The sequence below is a fragment of the Myodes glareolus genome, chromosome 4 (genome assembly GCF_982192425.1).
Source record: "Myodes glareolus chromosome 4, mMyoGla1.1, whole genome shotgun sequence".
NCBI lineage: Eukaryota > Metazoa > Chordata > Mammalia > Rodentia > Cricetidae > Myodes > Myodes glareolus.
Window position 1 is genome coordinate 62,407,742 of NC_142029.1, and position 18,310 is coordinate 62,426,051.

Genomic DNA, 18,310 nt, shown 5'->3' on the forward strand with positions numbered 1-18,310 from the left:
CCTCATGCATCCTCCCTTCCTGTCCTCACTTGTTATTGATGCAAATAACAGCTTCCCAGGTGGCCAGGGCCTGATTTCTCAAGAAGATAAAAGGTGATACCCACCTGATCATGTTACTTTTTATGTGCTCTCTCAATTGGGCTACGCCAGCCATCCCGGCTGAATGAAAACTCCTGATTTGATGATGTTTTGCTATCTCTGCTACTTGATATTTATTTTTTTATTTTTTGCTTGCTATGTACTTAATAAACTCCCTCTTTCAAAATCTAAGTGACAGTTACAACAGATCATTCTCCAGGCTATACAGAATAACAGTCTTGTCAATGTCGTCAGGTCTACCCCTCATAGTTTTAGTGTTTGAACAAACAAGACCTTCACCCAGGCTGCTAGCATTACAACACCTGCACAAGGCTGAGCCATTCAACATTTCATCATGGAAAGTTGGTGGCTCATGAGACCCCACCCCTCCCTGGAGGAATACAGATAAGTTGATTAATGGTGGTTGGGGAAAGGGCTGTCACTTTCCTCAGTGGTATAGTCACTGAGGTCAGTGTTCCAGTAAATAATGTCCTACCCATGCTCAGGAAAGCAACTATAGCTAAACTCAATGGGTCCCACCTACTCAAAAGTCATGCATTTAGGAGATGGATCTGCTGAAACGGAGAAGGATTTGGTGAAAGACGATGGTAGAGGAAGCAAATAAAACTTTCAAAGAATAAAAATTAAAAATAAGAATTAATTATAGCAAGGATGATTATTCACCACATTTTATTTAAAATAAGTTATTTTAAATAAAGAAATAAACATATGGTACACAAAACTCATAGAAAAGATATAGCATGTAGACTAATACATTGATCCAACCATGTATTTGGCACATTCCAATGGTAACCATCCTGCATGTCAATGGGTAATATCCAAGGGCTCCAAGAACAGATGATTGCTCAACCAATCTTAACGACAGACTAAGCCTTCGCAATTGGTCCCAAGGAACAATGCCAAAGCTGTCTTAGGGCCCAAATACAATGGCACGGCTCTTAGAGTCAATCTAGCAAGGAGCTATTCAAATGTCTATTATCAACCAGAAATGTTCTTAAAGGGTTATTGATGCTTCTATTTATTCCAATTCAAACATCCAAACACAGTGTGAAAGCAGTGTTCTGTACTATGAATCATTCAAAAGCTCCTCTTTGTATGATGAACTGTTGGTGTGGATCTATAAAAATGAATTACAGTTGCTTTAGGAGGGAAATAATGTTTGCTATTCAAAAAAGCAGCCCCAGCTGAGATCTCCCCACAAAGGCTCCTGCCCTTATGGGGTGACTCACACATGACCTTCACTAAAACATTCAGACTCATCTTCAAACCCTGCATCCTGGGAGCTATGGCCATTTATGTTCTATCACTAACCTCAATTTACTTAACATTGCTTCATCTCACCCTCCTTCCCCTTCTGCGCATTTTTCCTCCTCTCTTTCGTCAATACTGTATAAGAGCCTCTTCACTCTTGGTCCCCTCCCTCAAAGCCTTCCTCCTCTAACCTCAGGGATCTCCCCCTGCCCCATTTGTGGAGATCTGATATTAAGATTTCCTATCTCCCCACTTGTGTGAAGTCTTTCCAGCCCTTCTGTTAATCTCTCAAGCCAGACTACCTGGCCTGGAGCCCCCTTGCCATGGCCCTGGCATTGCTAGTCAGTTGTTCTAGAACTTGCCTTGTTAACAGGACCGTGGATACCATGAGAGGAAGGAGCATGAACATCTTCCTCGCAACCTGAGCTGATGGGGTTAGTATCTCTTCACTGTGTACAAGCCAGCCTGCTTTATAAATGCTTTTGTTTGTTTTTGTTTGTTTTTTTCTGGCCCAGTCACCATCTGGTCCCAAATGACAATATCAAAGGCTATCATAATGCCACAGATTCAGGACATTTTATAAGAGCCAGTATAAAAAACAAATAAGATTCAAGAAAGAAAAGAGAACAACATTTTCCAAGCCAGTACAAACGAATTTGTTCTCCCAAACTAGGACTGAGCAATAGAAGATGGTGTCACCTCCGGTAATCATAAGGCATGGAGTCTAGGAGGTTGTTTGAGAAGATTCATCTTTGCAGGGTTATCACATATGAACAAGAAAAGAAAACTGAGCAGGGGATGATAAGAGACAAAGGAAATCCCCTAACAGCACTGAGAACTCACTTAGGCCTGGAATGTGAAGAACAGGTCAAGGAGACACAGGGCAGTTACTACCAGAGAACACCGGAAGGGACCAGAGGAGGACAAGTCTGAGTCACACACACCTCTAAAGAGTGTCACTTGCAGCTAACTGCTGATCCACGTCCTACAGCTGAACGTTTATCCTCGGGTCCTTATTCCCACTTACAAGTGGAATTAAAATGTTCCAGATAGGTACAGACCCCTGCATTTTCCAGGCTGGGTATGAAGCTCAGTTGGTGGAATGCTTGTGTAGCATGCACAGAGGCCTGGGTTCGATCCCCAGCATCCCATAAACTGGGCAGAGTGGTGTCCATCTGTAATCCCAGTGTTGAGGATATAGAGGCAGGAGGACCACACATTTGAGGTCATCCTCCCCGACAAAGAGTTTAGTTTTAAAGAAACGCATTTCTCCAGGGATTTGGTTATTTTAAAAAAACAAAGTAGATCAGACCCTCCCTCCACAGCAGGAGTGAAGTAAGGGGCTGCATAGCTAACCCACAGAGATGCCCAACCATACTACCAGAACACAGGGCTCTCCAGGACATAGGGCTCTGGGTTTGGGTCAATATTAACCCAACTGAAGGAATGTTCCCTCTCCTTTAGTGTGTGACCGCTGACAGTGAACCGAAGCCTGACTTATCAGCTCTGCACAAACAGGGCTCACTTTACCCAGCTCCCCACAGTGCGCTCATACCTCGTCTAACAGAAGCACAGGGGTCATTTCCCAAAGATGGTGCTGAAGAGAATTCTAATCCCCCAAATTTAAAAAAACCACTCAACTGCTTTGTGTGATATGAATATCTGTCATAAAAAGATTTACTGATCAAGGCAGCCATATCTTGCAGGTATGCGATGGTCTAGTTTGGATCCTCCAAATGCCCACAGAAACTTACTCCTAAAAATCTTGTCTTCATGATATCTGAGGTAGGGATTTTGGAAAGTGATCAGGATTAGAAGGGGTCATGTGAGATCAGGGCCTCTGTGATGACATCAGTGCCTACAACTGTACAAGGTAGACGGACCTGAGCTGACTGACGCAAGCCTGTTCTTACCAGCTGATGCCTGCCTCCATCACATGCAAAGGGAGGAGCTCTTGGGAGGCTGATCAGATGCTCACGCTTTGCTGTCTTGAAGTTCACAGGCTTCAGAAGCATGGGCTCAACAATCCTCTACTCTTGACAAATAACCTAGTCTGCAGCATGCCGCTATACAAGGTATAAATAAGTAGAAATTACTCACCAGCTATTAAGCCCTCCCTGTTGCCCCAGGTCCTGTGCCGCTAGTGTGGAGGAGTTTTATTGAGTCTTCACTCACATTTACAAAGGCAATTTTTAATCCATTTTACAGATGACAAGAAATGAATAAAAAGTCTTGAGTGCTTCAGAGCTTAAAACAGAGGTGACACCAGGCATATCTAGTTCTGGACAGAGGATGTAAGCTGTCCTGGCCAGCTTCAGAGGTAGGGGTGCGGCAGGCGTGGGCCCCTCTGGTCGTCCATCTCTAGGCATGCCACCCTGTCACCACTTCTGGGCAAGGTCGGACCTGAGAATCTTTTCCTTTGACTTTCAAACAAAATATCTTTAGTAAACAATTCCAGAGTTTTCTCCCTTCTCTTGGTTTTAAACTACAGCTCAGCAGTCAAAGAGAGAAATCAGTATAAGAGTTTGCTGAGAGAAAGGCTGACATCAGGAAAATATAGAAACCCCTGATTTAGGGAATACATACACTGCTTTTCCAGAACAAGGCTCCGCTCTAAAAATAATGTTTTTTAAAGGCTGACTTAAGAAAAAAAATCATAAATGGTACAGTGATCCAACTAAAACCTTTCAAGCCTTTATAAAATGTCCTAAAATCTATGTAATCTAAGCTATTATATTCTTCACAAAGGGAAAAAAGTGACAACTACCAAAGAAAGAAAAACTGGTCAGAAAGTACAATATGACATCTTGAGATGTCACAGAAAAAAGGAAAGGACTCAAAGACTAATGGGGTTATTCAGAAGGATACAGGGACCACAGTGAAGAGGATCCCAGTGGCCGATTTTGTTCCAAATAATAAGGACTATGGCTGATTATAACACATCGGGTGGGTAAAAACTCATGTGTATGGAGTGGTAGGCATTACAAAACCAAAGGAGAGAGAGGCAATCTTCCTATCTAATCTTATTCCATCTGTCCTGTGTCTGACTGCCAACCGGTGATCTGTTTCCCTGTTTCTTTCTCCTTGACTTTTTGCTGTGAACAGGCTTTTTCCCTTATGAAAGCAATGTAAGGGTATGGACAAGCACCTCAGTGGGCAATGCCTTCGCTGGCAGGGGTGACACTATTTTTCACCCACCCAGGACTGTCTGAGGCTATAAGGTGGAGGAAATGGAGAAAGAGCAAGGAAAACAATTCATTTTATTTTGGGAAATTTCAAACGAGGGGGCAAAAGACTCGTCTGATGTTACACTGGCTTTAGGGCACGGGGAGGGCACAGTCCACAGTCATTACATGTTGGCAAGGTTCAATCCACTGCAGAGCTACAATAAAACAAGAGAGAGAGGGAGCAGAGGGGAAGGACAGAAGGGGAGGGACAGAACAAGAGGGGAGTGGAGGGTGTGTGAGAGGGAGGGGGGGAGAGAGAGAGGGAGGGAAGAGAAGAAAGAGACAGACAGGCAGGCAGGAAGATAAAGAGACAGACCAGAATACATATTCCAGAGAGGCAGAGAGAAAGAAGGCATTCCTGGCAGTGAAGATGAAGGCTCGAAGTAGGCAAAGCGCAATAGGCCCATGACCAGCTTTTAAAGGGCAGCCCCAGTTCCACTGCCACTAAGGATATGACCTGGAGAAGTCTTCTCTGCCCCTGGAGGTACGGATTCCTGACTAAAGGAGTTGATCTCAATGACCCCCACCACCACCTTCTCACTGCCTTCCTGAGCCCTAAGTTCTGCATCTATAAGATGCAGGATGCCCCATGTTCTTGTATCTCACTGGGTGCTATGAGAACTATTGGGCTTACTGAAACACTACCGAAAGTATCTGAAGCTGTGCATAGCATGTAACACACACGACAAAATGTCAGTTGTGGTCATTATGGCCACAAATACGATGATTATAAGCTCTATCACCTGTCCCAGAGTGTCTCCGAAAGCTAACGTCTTCTCGGGAATGAGCCTTCATCACTCCAGCAGAGGTCACTTCCGCCGGCCACTCCTGTTTCTCCAAACTGTTGCCTTGACAGTTCTCTCCCCCCATTTCCGGGGAGACATTTGCCCATGGTATACGCCCACCCACATCACATCGGGGGCTGCTCCTTGGGGGTGGGAGAAGTGTGCCATCTATCACAAGGCTTTCTAATCCCACGGAAACTGAGGAACGTCCAAAAGCAGAGCCAAGCACAGAAAGGAAATCTGTGGAGCAGACCACGTCAGGAAGGCAAGCATAGGTGTACAGCCAATACAGGTGTGCAGGACTGCGCTGCATCACATGGCCCCTGATGTGCTTTTCTCTGGTTTTTCAAATGTCCTAATTGGGGTTTTTAACTTACAGGAAATGGTGGGAGCTGGTGCAACAGTCTTATTCTTTATGATGCCGGGGTACACACTAGACAGATGACAAAAGCTCCTGGTTAAAGGGGAGCTCAGCTCTTCTCTGTTCCCCAGAGGCACATGGAGAGGTTAAGGTCGCCTGTGGTGGCTGAAGAGCTGCAGATTTCGGCTGCATTCACACCACACCTACAGGCTGTTCCAGGACTGGAGGTCGTATGTTCCTTCTTATTCTCCCTCAAGAAATAAACTATACATTTCTTTTACATCCCCTCAGAAAGGGGAATGCAATACCATCAACACAGAGAAAACCGCACCTTTATGTCCCCCCAAATCACCCAAATGCCCTATTCAGTGTCCCTTAGCAAGGTTTAAAGGCTGTACTTTGAAAAAAAAGTATTATTTCATTTAAAAGTCCTCTGAAATATCTTTGTCTTTGGATTGCCCTCTGGGCTAGAACTGTCTAAAAATAAAACACGGCTGCAGAGACATGAAAAAGAAATAGGAATTTCCCGATGAATGTGATGTCACCAGGAGGACGGAACAAAACAAAATTATGGGATATACTTCTTTCACAGATGCTTCTTTTTAGCTCCAGCCCCTAGTTGGTAGGTCTGGGGACAATGCTGAGCCAGGGAGACTAGTCAATAGCATCTGAAGGACAGACAAGGGCAGAATCATCTAGAAATGGAAAAAGAACCTGTTGTGAGGTTTAAGTCCATGTGCTCTACCCTGACAACCCTCTCTGTAGATGCATTCGTTCATCAGATTAACTGAGCCTATACTGCATGTGAGGTGCTGGGAGGGTCTTGGGGGATGAGGAGGGAGCATTCCCACTGTCCACAATTTGTCATAATGGAGGCGCACATAGGGGAGATGGATCACACAGGAAATGGCCCAGCCAGAGAGAGGAGTAGGGCAGGAATGAAAGGAGAGTTCCCCAAGTCTGGTGTCACCAGACACAGAGCAGGGTGGTGGAATATGCAGACCCAGGGTAGGCAGCCTGGGTTCAAAGCCTGGGACCACTGGCTTACGGTCCTTGAGTACATTATTCAACCTCCACCTTACTTCTCATTCTAAAACTGATATTTTTTTTTAAGTCATTGCTTCTATGTTTGCAGTAGGTTGAGTATTTTATGTACAATGCTTAGATCAGTGTTTGGCAAATAAGTAGTCATATGATATATTGTCTAAACTGGGACATTCTTGAGCTTAAAAGAAAAGGACACAAATAATTACCCTGGGACAAGAGGAGAGACTCAGGGCTGTAGAAGGCAAATCAGGACATTTGGTCACTCTATATATGCACTCACAGCTACTGAAGGATGCCAGCCACGCGCAGCAGGAAATGGTGCCAGAGGGGTGACAGATACAGTGACACTGGGGCAAGAGACTGTGATGAGTTCAAGGAGGTCGTGGTCATTTGTCACTCACTCCCACGGGATGGTCTTCCTTCCCCAGACCACTCCAGTGTAACTGGCAGTGCTGCAGCCATGGTTATAGAGATTCAGAGAGCAGTGGCTTCCCCCATTAGACTGTCAGCACAGAGAACCCCGGCTTTGATCAACAAAGTGCACAGAGCAGGCACTCGGGGTGCTGAGAGAATGAAGACTACAGCAGCCCTGAAGGGTGTTGCTCAGATTTGTTTCCTGGGGAGAATTTTGCCCGTGTCACCAGGAGGCAGTGACAAGGGACTTAACTACACCAATTCCCCAAGGAAACTTTCTATGTTGAAGACCTGATGTGATATTTGGAGATGGACCTTCTGTTCGTTAGAGTTAGCGTGCGATGACATTAAGGCCATTCTAAGAAGGGACATGAGGGAACTGGGAGAGAATTACATAAAACTTGCCTTTTCTGAGGTTCATGCCAAGTACCCCAAGCACCCAACATACACCATTAGAAGGAGATATAATGTGGGTGAATAGCTTGAGTTTGGCGTCCTACCTATACACATTCATCACTTAGGAGCACCCACACAGTTATCCACAAACCAAAGAATTCTGAATTAACACAAGAGCGTCACATGTTCTCATGGCTGCTTCACAGAATGTATTCCTCCTAAGACAACAGACAAGTATAAATGGCTGGGCAGAGGCAGCCAACAGTGGGCACCCCACTGCTGTTCTGTGGGTGACTTCCAGGGTTCTCAGCAATGTAGCTGAAGAGTCTCCAATCTGGGCTCTCCTCTGGAGCATTTTTTTTATTGTGTGGGGCAACTCACTTTAGTACACAGGATCTTACTCTGTCAACTAATTTTCTTCAAGTAGGTTAGCGGTAAACACAGGGTCTACTTCTCTGGGCAGCCTATAGCCTTGGCCTAAAGCAAGAGAGGCACCTGAGGGAAACTTGGATCTCACTGACCGTCGCCAACTGAGGCCACAGGTGCTCAAGTTCATCTATAGGAGACCCTGCCCTGAAGATGTAGCTCGCAGCACTGTGGGACAGTGCTCAGACCCAATTCTAAGCTTCCTGGATGTGCATCAGTCTTCTTCCAGAATGACATCTTCATAGCACCCTTCACGCCTTAGAGGAGTCATTAGCTCCTAACTGTAATTTCTTATCTGTAACTAAATGTTTGTGCCCCTTCCATCCTCGAATTTCCATCTTCAATCCTAACCCCCACGACCATGGCACTGGGAATTTCTTAGAACATTAGGACAGAATTCTCTAGAATGGAATTAGTGCCATTATGGAAGAGACCTTAACAGACTCCCTAGGCTACTTCCACAGGATAAGGGCACAAAGACAACTAGCCACCCAATGAGCCAAGGACACAAAATGGTTAGTGCTTTGCTCTTGGAGTATTCACACATGGTGGGAGGCTAACTTCCACTATTCATAAACTCCCCAGCCTCTGGTAGTTTATTACAGCAGCCCACAGTACATATGGTACCTGCAAAGTGAGGACAACAGGAAATCTCCATCCATCCCCCAGAGGCACTGAGCAAGACTCTGTCTCAGCAAGGTCCTTTCAATGCACTGAGGCCAGGATGAACGCAGACCGCATCATACATACAAGCCATCATCTTGCGTGGGTGGTCTTAAAGAGCTTTCTTCAGCGATGGGGAACAAACCAGGGGAAGCAGACGACCCGGTAAAACAGCTATCAAGCTTTTCTGTTTCCCTTTGTAAGCAGATCCCCCTCCGTAGTACATGTGCATCCCGTCGTCTTCCTTAGCTACACACCTAGGTGTTTTGTATTTCAAGTCTATTTTCTTTTCTCAATTTAACTGCTGAATATTTTTAAAAGAAAAACTATCTCTTAAATATCTTTCCATCAGTTTTAGCAGAGAATTACAAAAATGTTTCAGTATCTATTGTATTTGTCGGATAAATCACTTGAAAAAAACGATTAGAATCTCTACATTTTTCCTGAAAGATCCAAGCATGATATATGTATACATGAGTGAGACTTCATACGTGGCAATGAAAAATTATCTTAGTTTAGGCAATTATTCTGACTGAATAGACTATTTCCAATCTTAAAACTCTTCCAGATAAACATATCTCAAATTTCTAATTATTTCCTACTATGCTGTATTTATGTTTAAGTGCTGATAATCACTTAAATTATTAAGTTCCTATGAATAATTAAAATAAAAATATAACAAATAAGTCTGTGGCTTCTTAGAGGGCCACAGTCTACTGCCTGTGGCTTTGATGTTCCCTAACCCCCGCCCCAGAGCTTACTCTATCTAACCAGTCACTCGGCTCAGCTCTACAGAGCAGTAGCACCTGCTTGCTGGTGGGGATCAGGCTTGGCCTTGCCTGGAGTTGGAAGGACCCTGCTGTTCTAGGACTTAAGAACTAGACAGGAAAGCTAGGTAATTGTAAAATGTGTGGATCTCCCAAGAAGCTGAGAAGAGCCGTTCCCTATGGTTCACAAGAGCATGTATAGTCAAGAACATGAACACGGAGGGCTAACACTGAAACCTGTGACTCACCCAAGATGAGCTGCAACCCTCACTGCTTTCGTCCAGTGACATGCCAACATGGATTGGGGGTGAGGGAACTTGTACAAGGTCCTGCCCCTGGATGAAGAGCTACAGGCAATGAGTGACTATGAGTGGGGAGAATTAGTCTTCTCCGGGAATAACTTCCCTAATTCATCCAAAACCAACCAAAGGTAACTAAAGTTAATCAGTTAACCTAAACCAAATAGTCATCCCTAAAATGGCACACATATGAGCAATATCAAATTGCTGTGAGATAATGTTTTTATACAGTGTAAAGATTCATCACTTGTATTGGTTTAATAAAACATTGATTGGCTAGTAGCCAGGCAGAAAATATAGGAGGGGCAACCAGACTAGAATTCTGGGAAGAGGAAAGGCAGAGAGGCAGTCACAGCCAGATGCAGAGGAAGCAAGATGGGAATGCCTCACTGAAAAATGCACCAAGCCAAATGGCTAAGCATAGATAAGAATTATGGGTGAATTTAAGTTGTAAGAGCTAGTTAGTAATAGGCCTGAGCAATAGGTCAAAGAGTTTATAATAATATAAGCCTCTATGTGTTTATTTGGGACTGAACGGCTGTGGGACTAGATGGGATGGAAACTTCTGTCTACACCAAATGGACTCAGAAAGTTTGTATTTATATACTTAGATGTATATATACATGTAACAAAGATAATGGAAAAAAAAAGAAGTGCAGGGTGGTAGGGGCGGATCTGGGAGAAGTTAGGAGATGAAATAAGATAGGGGTGAATATGATCAAAATATACCACATGACATTCTCAAAGAATTAATAAAATATTACATTAAAATATATTATTTTAATTATGTATATTAATATATGTCTATGTATGAGTATGTGTAAATGGCTGCAGGTACCCAAAGAAGTTAGAAGAGGGTGTCAGATACCCTGAATCTGGAGTGGCGGGTGACTGTAAGCTAAGTGACTTGGGAAGTGTCTCCATGTCTGTCTCCCTAGTTTATAAACTTGGAGGCCTCTTGGAGAGGAACTGTGACTCCAGCATCCCTCTCAAAGACAAGTTTGCCTTTGTTTTTGCTCAGGATTGCACAAGATCCACCTTTTTCCCCAAGGACCAAGTGGAGAGAACAGAGAATTGATGCTCTGAGGAAGGACAGCTTGCTGGACCATGCCCTCTTCTACTGTCCTCCAGAAGCACCTGCTGGTCCTGCTACCTGGCATCGTCTCTGTGTCACATGGCCGGCACTATAAACACCACTGCAGTCATCACAATAAAAAAGTAGAAGAAACACAGAGAACAACCAAGCGGCCAATTCCTCTCTCTGCAAAATACAGCCTCAGACCTTAGTGTTCTTACCCTACAATTTATAAACATCACCTGCCTCCCTGTGTGCCCCAGCATAGTCATAAATGGTCAGGCATCTGCTCACTTCTCATGCCTTGTTCTGTCTGGTCATAAAGTGAGGAACCATGGGGACTCAAAGTCATGGGTCTATCTATCTGCCCTTGCCCTAGCATCACTACCTCATGTGCAGAAGCAGACACAGCTCCAGCCTTCAAAGCTCAGAATACACCATACCTGACTTTGATTCCAGACTGGATTCTGATGTCTTGGCCAAGCTTTGATTCCTTTTCGTTGGTCTGTCCCGAGACTTGAATCAGTCCCTTCCACAAGGCTGACTCTAGCCAGCTCTGTAGAAAGACTACAGCTCATACAGCCTCCCCGTCCTTTGATAGATTTGCCAAACAGGGCTACCACCCCCTGCCAAGGGTCTCTTGTGATTGACCCTGAAAACTCTCATTTGCCTCTGCCAAAAGAGACAGCCAGACTAGATAGAACCCAGGTAGTCAGCTCAACCATTCCAACTATTTGAACTAGAAAACCTGAAGGAAATAGTTCAAAGTGGAAGAACAGGGCTGTGGGCTTTGGGGGCACAGGAGCTGCCTTTTACTACAGCCTGGTTCTCTAGGGAGCTTTTACTTTTGCTTTATGTCCCTTCGTGATCTCCAGTTTACAGTCAACTGCGGGTGGGTTGGGCTCTCACACCCCAAGCTTGTGGGAAGTGACAGATAAGGAAGAAGCCGCTGTAGAGGCTCAGCTTTCAGGAGACCCTGAGAAGTTCCAGCTTCCATCTGCAGCACAGCCTTCCTACACAGTAAGGATGGATGCTGTGGTACCCCCAACTCCTCAGAGACGAAAAAGCATGTAGGATTACAAAAACAACAGACATATGTAAGACATCGTTATTATTACTTGCCCCTTTTAAAATGCCCAGCTTAATGAGGTGTAGCAGATACTAAAATATATACATATACATGCATGTCCACAATTAATGCATGCACTTCGATGAATGTGGACATAAACCCATAGTGCCATACTGCACCCGAGGTACAGGGCATATCTAATACCTCAAACTTTTCCTTCTGTTCTTCTGTGCATTTAGGGGGTTAAAATGTTTAAGATGAGATCCATTGACTTTTAAAGTGAACATTGCCACACGGTTAGGTATAGGTACTGCACTATTCACCTGGTCTCTGCAACACTTATTTTGTAGAACAGAAATTTCACACCCTCTGAAGACTGAGACTCCATTTCTCTCTGCTCCTAGCAAGGATTAGTAAAAATTTCGGCTCCTGTAAATCTACTTAGAAACCTCATGTAGTGGAATTTGCATGGTGTTTGTCCTTTTGTGACTGGTTTAGTTCTTTCTTTATGTTAATCTATGTTGCCCAAAATGGCAAGATTTTCTTTCTATTAGGTTGAATATACGTGTTTCCCTTAACCTACTCATCTGCTGCCATTTAGGCTTCCTTCCTTATCTTGGCTATTAAGAATAATGCTGTAATGAAGACGTGGGTGTATATATCTGTTAAGAGTTCTTAAATAATCTAAATATTCAAATGACCCTCACCTTACAATGAATCAATTTATAATTTTTGATTTATAATAAAGGTGATATTAATTCCAGCCTTCACTGTTCACTCCCGTCTCCCGTGCACAAGCCTCATCGCCCAGATGGAGCCCCAGGGCTCACAGGCAATGTCTCACGCACCAGGCACAAGGAGAGTCTTTTAGTCTGTGCCAGGTCCTCACGTGGTCTAAGTCACGTGAGAAGAGTGTGGCCGTGACCTCCAAGGGTTTTTCACACTGGAGATGTCACTCAGGAGCCCTGGGGACACAGGAAGAGGACTAAACGTTCATCAAGGATCAGCGGTATGTAACTAAACACAACACTTCCCTACATGCACATATTTTGCTTGGGGCCTCCACTGACATGTGACCACCAGAGGTGATATAATAATAATGAGAGGTTCTGAGTCAGGGAAGAAGAGTGGGCAAAATGTAACAGGAGACCTACCTAAGATGGCCAGAAACTTAGAAGAGACATTTTAATAAGGACAGGGAAGGGAAAAGGTATTTTCAGTTAATTATTTTCTTAGAAGAATTTAATCACATTTTCATGATTACAAATAGTATATGCTAAGTCAGCAAATCCAAAATTCATAAATACATGAAATTCTGGGAAAAGGTAGCCCAGGAAACAACGTTCTTGGGAGCATAAAAGTGAGGCTAGTCCAGTTATACCCCTGGACTTCAACCAGGCAGACAGACGAGACTGGCTGGACCACGTGCCGCTCCCGGCTCAGCACGATGTGGTAAAGTGACAAACACAGGAAATGACAGGAGAAGCCAGGATGGAGCAACACACAACCTTAAAGATAGGCCGGGGGCCTTGAAGCACTCCTCCTCCTTCCTCCTCCCCAAGCATCCTGACTCAGCAAGCTCACCTGCCGCAGGCTTCTCCTGGTCTACCCCGACCAAAGTTCACTTCTGCGTGCCTCAGTGTCTCTGCACTGACACCCCAGTCAACTGTGAATTTCACAGCATTTTAATCTACCTGCGTAGAGTCCTGTCAGCCCTGCGATCGCTTCATGACGATGACGACATTCTCTGAGAGCGTCGCTCACGTGCTGCACAGGTGCGCTGCCAAGCACTCGTCTGACTTGCATGTTGGAAACTGAGAAACACCATTAATTTAACAACTTTGCAATGTTTTGGACAAAGAATTGCACTCAGTGGTGGGGTAGTCAGTAATGCTGTGATGTCTGTCTTCATCGTGGGTGACAGAGTCAAGTGGACTGACGTACTTACCATCTCCGGGGATCATCACGCACCCCTTCCCTAACTGCAGCTTTGCTCCTTAGAACCAACGTCACCGTCGCCCCAACCCCTACACCCCAATCTCCTGTAACCACCGTTCTAAGATCTGCTTCTGTGGTGTCCACATTTTTAACTTTCTCATAAGAGAACATGCTGGGTCTTTTTTTTTTTTTTTTTTTTTTGGTCTGACTTAATGATTCCACTATAATGTCTTCCAGATTCATTCATGTTGCTGCAAACGAATTCCCATCATTTTAAAATCTGCAAAGTATTCCATGGTGTGCATGCACAATCATATGTAAAATATATCATATATGCATCGTACTTTATTAGTCAGTTAACAGACACTTTGCACGGACGCCCCATCTTAACCTTGTAAACAATGCTGCAGGGAACAGGGAGTGCAGGTCTGTCTGCAGCACACTGGCCTCAAGTCCTCAGGATAGGACTGACTGGAAGTGGACTGACTGGATCACAGAGTTCTATGTTTCCGCTTTCACGGACCAGCCACACTTTTCCATTAGTATCTGGACTCACTAATATTTCCACTACCAGTAGACAAGGGCTCCTCTTCCCTGGGGCCTTGTCAATATTATCACCTTCCATCTTCATAACAGGAAATGGGTTTTTCTCCCTTGCAGTGACTGAGTTCTGCTCTTAGGTACTAACCCACTACTATATGGATCATTTGCAAGTCTTTTCTCCCAACCTGTAGGTGACTGTCTCTATTGTGCCCCCGCCATGAAGAAGTGTTTAGTCTGATGCATTCCACCTGTCCATCTTTGACTGTGTTGCCTAAGTTTTGGGGCTAAATCACAAACACCATCATCCAGGCTGACAACTGCTCCCCCAGTGCTTCCCATTAGCATTTCAGTCTCAAATCTTACATCAAATTCTTCAATATATTTTGGGTTTTCATATGTAGTATAAGAGATATGTAGATAAAATATGACTTTATCTTCCTGCAGATGGATATGATAACCAATTTCTTCAACATCATTTACTTAAAAGTGTATCTGTATCCGCCTGTATTTTATTGCCATCTTTATAGAAAACAAACTGACCCTAAAGGAATCGGTTCCCTTCTGAACTCTGTTTTGTTCCATTGATCATTGTTTCTATTTTTAAATCAGCATCATGCTGCTTTGATTAGTATATGTTTTGAGTGCATGCATGCACACACATATGATGTGTTTTAATTTTAACTATGTGTAAGCATGTGGGTATGTACATGTGCGTGCAGGTGCCTGAGGAGGCTGGAGGTATCGGATCCCCTCACCGCTGCAGTTAGAAGCAGTTATGGCTCTCCAGGCACGGGTTCTGGGAACTGAACTCTGGTACTCTGTCAGAAGAGGCCATGCTCCTAACAGACGGTCTCTCTCCAGCCTCCTCCTTTAGGATTTTGTTAAATTTTTTATTTTTATGTTCATTGGTATTTTGCCTACATATATTCCTGTGTGAGGGTGTCAGAAGGCCTGGAACTGAAATTACAGACAGGCATGAACTGCCATGAGGGTAGTATGTTTTGAAGGCCAGAAGTGAGATGTCTTATTCTTTTTGTTCTAGATTGCTTTGGTGCATGAAGCTTTTGTTGTTGTTCTATTTGGATTTTAGGATTTTTTCTATATCTGTAAAACGTACATGACACTGATCTGTGTATTATTTGAGGAAACTATCCATGCCAGAAGACCTCTGAAAATTCTCCAAGTGTCGAATCCATACAGGTGGGAGCTGGTGAACATCTGGAACGCTGAGAGAGCTGAGAAACAGTCTAACTTAGGGGGTCAGCATCTAAAGCCCTGACGATGAGGTGAACAAGGAAGTCGGGTCATCCTGTCACCAGGGCTTCTGGCCTTGGCAGTATCTTCATAAGAAATTCATCGAGTGGACAAGATGAGTTAGCAGGCAAAATGATACTGCCACCAAGCTTGACAACCTGAGCTCCATTCCCAGACCCATAGGTGGGAGGAAAGAACCAACTCCCACAAGTTGTCCTCCGACCTCTACACTGTGGCTTGTGTATGTGTGTTTGTGTATGTGCAGTGCATGTGTGTGCCCACGTGCACATGTGCACACACATGCACATACACGTACACACACCCATGCACGCGCACACAAATAAATGTTTAAAATTAAGGAGAAAGGGCATTGGGAGTTTATGAACTGTCCACTCAATAGGAAATTATTCTATGATATTCTCAAAGTACCAAGTGCTATTCAGAAATAGACTAGGAAAGCTCCCGTTTCACTAGTAGAAGTGTGAAATAGTTATCATTACTTTAGCAAACAATTTGAGATTATCTAGTAAGGCTGAATAATAGGTACGGTTCTCAAGGCATAAGAGATAATTACAGTGCTAAGCATCTCATGTGTGTTTACTTACGGAAGACACACGCAGGGAGGCATGCACCGGGAGGCATAAGAAAGCTGACAAGTCTGCTCACTGTTTAAAAGGTAATTGATGAACAGTACACACAAACACATAAAAATGTGCCGCAGGCAGGCACAAACTTCAGCATGACCTCGAACAACACTGAATACAAGATGCAATGATGATGCGAAAACATGCATACCAGGCTTCATTTTTGCTTATAGATATAAAAATAGTCTTAAAACTTAAGGACTCTAAAGGAGACCTGGATTTTGGGTAACTAGTAGGAAGGATGGAGAGACGGGAGTGTCAACAGGAAAGGGCTGGGTGGACTTTGAAGGAAGTATAAATACAGAGAATACATGTCTCATCCATTATCCTTTATAACGTGTGTTATAACTATGCCACTGTGTATGAAGACCTTGCTATTTCAATATTGACCGACACTGAGCGAATCGCAGGTGAGTCAAGACAAACAGCCCATTCTCATACTAAGGACACAGTACAACAAAAATCCCTTCCACACAGCTATGAAGCCCCACACCTCATGTGTGTGTCTGCAAGGCAAGCTCCAGCTCAGCATCTCGCAAGTTTCAAAGCTCCATTCCCTAGTCTACGTATACTACCTCTGCCTTTCCCTCTCCACTCTTAAATGGCAAGTTGTCATAGTTTAAGCCTCTCCACGAACGATTGTAAATCCTGCCGATAATGATATGTATCTAAAATAAATGAGATGTACACTAGAAGTAATAATATGGTAATACAGAACAGATTGAAGGGATCATCTCACCGGCAGGCACACAAACCACGAGAGGAGCCTGCAGCAGATGGCAGCGGGAATGAAGCTGGTGCCTGTCCCGATTCGATACTGATTAAACCCCAAGCTCTGGGAAAACTGTTACTTTGCGGAAAAGATGAAATTTACCTAACTCAAAAGGAATCCAGTGAGGGATGTCGTGTTCCAGCTGCCAAAGAGAGGGCGGTAACTGGAGGGTAAGTATACAGGAAGTCTTAGGCTTGGAGGAGGAGTCCACAGAAACTGCAGTAAAGAAGCAAAGAGCCACAGCTTTGCACCACTGTAGGGCTGTCTGGAATCCTTACACTCAATTTAGGAAGCTTCCAGAACAGTCTATTTCCTTGTTTGTTGAACCAAAAGTGCCATGCATTAATAACCCCACAATTACACTGAAAAATTCTAACGTGCGATCCCCTCCCACTTAAGCCTGGAAAACAGCTGAACTCTGCAGAAGCAGACTCTTGTTGGCATTTCAATTTTCACTTTTAAACGATATTTTTATTCCTAGAATGCCACGTACAAATACTCATATCTACATGAGTGCCATATGGGCGCACAATTTTTCTTCATTTGAAAAGAACTGGCCCAGTTATGAATAAAACAACTTGTTGAAAATAAGGTCAAGGAGCTATTTAATAAATGCTGCATACAAGTTCTTAATTAAGCCATGTGGGGCTGCTTGCCGAGTACGCAGAAGGCTCTGTAAGCCTTTCTTCGGCATAGCATAAACCAGGTGTGGTGACCTATGCTGCAGTCTCAGCACTTAGGAGGTGGCTGCATGAGGTCACCATCCTCTGCTACATCGCAAGTGTGAGGGCAGCCTGGGCTCACGGCAGCAGCAACAAAACCAGGAATATATACCCCATGTCAAAATCAAGTCTCCTTCTCTCCCTCCCTGTCCCTTCTTCGTTCTCCTCCTTCCTCCCTCCCTCCTTACTTCTTTTCTTCATTTCTTTTCAGCAATAAGAAATGTTTCTGTAATGGGAAAGAAAATTAAAAATAAAAAAGACTGAGTTTCTCCTGCATTACCTATAGTTAAACGATGACCAGCTAGGTCAGAGGTGAAAAGACTAGGCTTGTGCCACTGGAAGCAGACAAGGTGCCATATTTACCTTTCTACGCACTATAATTTTATAATTTCCAGAGACAAATTTGTTTTCTCTAAGAATCAAAAGATGAAGAACTGGAGAAAGCAGTTATATTTCCAGTGAGCCCACTTACCAACCATCACGAGGGCATGCCACGGTCTGGCTGGTTGAAACCCACGGAAGCTGGCGTCAGGGTCACCCTCTGCGTGCGGGAGTTTC

General features: G+C 44.1%; 1 protein-coding gene across 5 annotated transcripts in view; it reads right to left on the minus strand.

Annotated features, from left to right (window-relative positions):
* The window catches only part of Tmem108 (transmembrane protein 108), a 281,925-nt gene that overhangs the window by 233,017 nt on the left and 30,598 nt on the right, over nucleotides 1-18,310 (minus strand). Inside the window, exon 1 of one of the 5 annotated variants that reach the window (XM_085689646.2) lies at nucleotides 16,998-17,110. The exons of the other annotated variants lie outside the window; for them this stretch is intronic. The gene's annotated coding sequence lies outside the window, so the exon portion shown is untranslated. Of the gene's footprint in view, nucleotides 1-16,997; nucleotides 17,111-18,310 lie in introns of those variants that run through there. 5 annotated transcript variants of the gene reach the window in all.